Source organism: Lolium perenne, chromosome 2, assembly GCF_019359855.2.
Source record: "Lolium perenne isolate Kyuss_39 chromosome 2, Kyuss_2.0, whole genome shotgun sequence".
NCBI classification, from domain to species: domain Eukaryota; kingdom Viridiplantae; phylum Streptophyta; class Magnoliopsida; order Poales; family Poaceae; genus Lolium; species Lolium perenne.
This window is the reverse complement of record NC_067245.2, coordinates 16,249,681-16,252,697: the sequence shown is the minus strand read 5'-3', so window position 1 is coordinate 16,252,697 and position 3,017 is coordinate 16,249,681. Positions and strand designations below refer to the sequence as shown.

Sequence of the window (3,017 nt, the reverse complement as noted above, 5' to 3'; positions counted from 1 at the left end):
TACTTCTCTTTTTGTATGTTTTGTTCTTACCAAGTTCCTTTCCGGTTGCTTTTTTCCAATTCGTCCTTTTCTCTCTTTCAGCCCTGCGCTTGAGCTTGGCTCCAAGCCGGAGGGCTCTGCCGGCTCCGCAAGGACCTCAACTCCTCCTCCTCACTCAAGTCCGGCACCATCTGGTGCCGGCAACACCTCTGCCTCCCCTCCGGGAGGCACTACAAGTTCGGGGCGCGCGGCCCCTACACCTCCTGATCACCGCGCGGAGGAGGATCTCACCTCCCCTCCTGAAACCCAGGACACCGGCGCCAGCAACACTGGCGCCGACGACACAGCTGCCGGGCAGGCGGAACCTCTGGTTCCTCCTGGCCCGAAGAAGAAGAAGAAGCAGCCAAGCTCTTCCCCCAGCAAGACCGCGCCGGACACTTCCGCGCTGGCCTCTTCTGCACCGCAACCGGAAGCTCTCACCCTCGAGCCTACCGGGACTACACCGACACCGTCGCCAAGCCAAGGGCCTCCCGCGGCCAAGCCAAAACCGCCGCCGACGACCCCCAAGATCACCCATTCCTCAAGCCTGGGGCGTCCCGCGGAAAGGCTGTGGATGGCAGCGCATCAACCGGCTCGCAGCCTTTAGTGCTGCATGTCGGGCCTGCCGCCGCTGCGGCCCCGGAAAAACCTTCCGGCCTCCTGGGCCGAATTGTTGAGCTGAAACGTGAGGGCAAGGACCTGGGGCACCTTCTCCCCTATGCCCAAAAATGGAACGATGCGGACATCTCTGCATCCACCCGTGGCTTGGGGAAGGACCGCCTTCCAGCGCCAGATCCCGCTGGGCCTCGGTCCACTGAAGAACACTTCATGCGGCTCAAGCGTGCCGTGAAGGAGTTCGACAGTGCGTGGTACGACACCACCAGCAACGTGGTGGTAAGTTTCGCCAACCTTCTTGTAATTTTTGTTGATGCCGGTTTCTTTCTTTTCGGATCTCGTCTATCCTCCCAGTCCCCGAGTTTCGTGTTGAGAGCGTAGCTCTTAGCGCGAAACTTAACTAGAAACGCGCGAAACCGGCATAGCCAGTCCCCGAGTTTCGGGTTAAGATCTTTGTTTCTTTCTTTCTCACAATTATCTTCCTTTGAACAGAGCACCGCGGATGCCCGGAAGCAGCTCTTCGAGGAGCTTCTGTGGGAGCATCGGGACCTTGCCGAGGCCCACAGCCACTGCCAAGGTTTGTTTCCTTTCTTTTCCTCCGGCATCTTTTCACCTGAATGTTTTCTTCTTTGATACTTACACATCTTTTGTTCAACAGCTGTTCCGGAAGCTACCATCGAGGCCCTCAAGGCCCAGATTGCCACGCTTCAAGGTATCACTCTTTCTTTTCCGGTTAACCCGTTCTTTTTTCATTTTATCAGTTGCCACTTGTTAACACCCTTCTTTCCGGTATCTAGGCGAGAAAGAGCAGCTCATCAAGGAGCACCACGAGGCACTGGACGTCCAGAAGACCGCCTCGAGGGAGCTTAAGGAACAAGCTATGCAAGCCGCGCTCCAGCATGACCAAGCTCTGAAGGATGCCCAGGCTGCAGCCGAGGCCAGGCTGGCGGAGGTCGTGGAGGATTCCACGAACTCCAACACGGTGCTGACGACGGAGCTGGAGGAGGAAAGGAAGGCGCGGAAGGCAGCGGAGCACCTTATTGAGGTCATGACCACTGATCATAAAGAATATGATCGGCTGGTTATGCAGATTGATGCGCTGGCTCTCCGTAAGTCCTTGCCTTGTCCCTTCTTTCGCTTATAAGCTTTCTCCTTTTGAAAATGTATCCGTGTTCCTTTTCCTTCCGGCATACTGCTTTCCGGTATCTTGTGCTTATGCTTTTCCCTTCTTCCTGTAGAACACTTCCCGGACTCCCAGGCACACGCCGTGAAAAAGGTGATGGAGGATCGGGTGGCGCGGAAATTTCCCAATATGGACGCGCACTGGGACGGGTACAACTATCTGGTCGCCCTCTCCGCTCGAGTCCAACACATGCGCTCAGTGGACCGCACCCTTGTCGATCTACCGGATGCTGCCATCCAAATCTTCAAGGTGCTGTGGCCGGAAGAAGCCATGCCGGCCAACGTCACCCTCACCGCCAACCGGCTGAAGGAAGCAGGGCGCCGGATTCGTGAGTGGCAATGCTCTGCAGCTCGCGCTGGAGCTGACACCGCGCTTCGCTCCGTGTGCTCCTGGTATCCGGAGTTGGATCTGGACGCACTCCAAGGCGTACGCCAAGATGCTCCTACCGACATGGATCCGGTTCTTACCGCAAAGCGGCAGGATCGGGCCTACCGGCTTGCTCAGTATGCCGAGGTCCGCACCTTCATCCCTCCCCCTCCTGATGTCAAGGACTACCTTAGCGATGAGGAAGAAGAAGAGGGAGATAAAGATGAGGATGCCGAGGATGTGCTGCCGGAAGCTCCCGAGGCCAGCGCTGCTCCCCCTGAAGCCCCCGTTACCGGTGCTGCTCCACCTGACACCCCCGTTGCTTGAACAAACTTATCTTCTCCTGCTTGCTTGATAACAGAACTTGTTAAATTCTACCCCGGTATGCCGGGGTTTATGATGTAAGCTAAAACTCATCCTTTTGGTTTGTTGGTACAACAATCTATGCCGGTGTTTTGCACATCGGTAACCTATTAAGTTATGTTGGTTTGCTACTTAGCACTTTGCTTATTGTTTCAACTTTTGTCTTGCACTGCAATTATTCCGAAACTGTTTCGGCATCCAATTCGATGCACACTTGGCTCTTTTGCTTTGGCTCTGCCTACCTTCTCTGGGCGTTTTTGGCGTATGAGCACAAAGTTCTTTCACCAAGCAAGCATTTTCTTGAACTTAGAAATAACTCGAAATTTTTGCAAAGAACCGGTATAACCGGGGTTAATTAAATTTTTCCGGATTGTTCTTTCCCGCTCTCGCTCTTCGTAGTTCATGTGCTTATCCCCTACCGGTTTATCTTGCTTGCCATGAAGCCGGGTTGCGGACAGCAGCAGAGTCGAAG

At 54.9% G+C, this 3,017-nt stretch overlaps 1 long non-coding RNA gene across 1 annotated transcript; it reads left to right on the top strand.

The window, feature by feature from the left end:
• Window positions 1-1,123: 1,123 nt before the first annotated feature.
• Window positions 1,124-1,736, top strand: LOC139835126 (uncharacterized). The gene is made up of 3 exons (XR_011750835.1): window positions 1,124-1,210; window positions 1,292-1,345; window positions 1,431-1,736. It is a non-coding gene; the product is annotated as an uncharacterized lncRNA (long non-coding RNA).
• The last annotated feature ends 1,281 nt before the right edge of the window (window positions 1,737-3,017 follow it).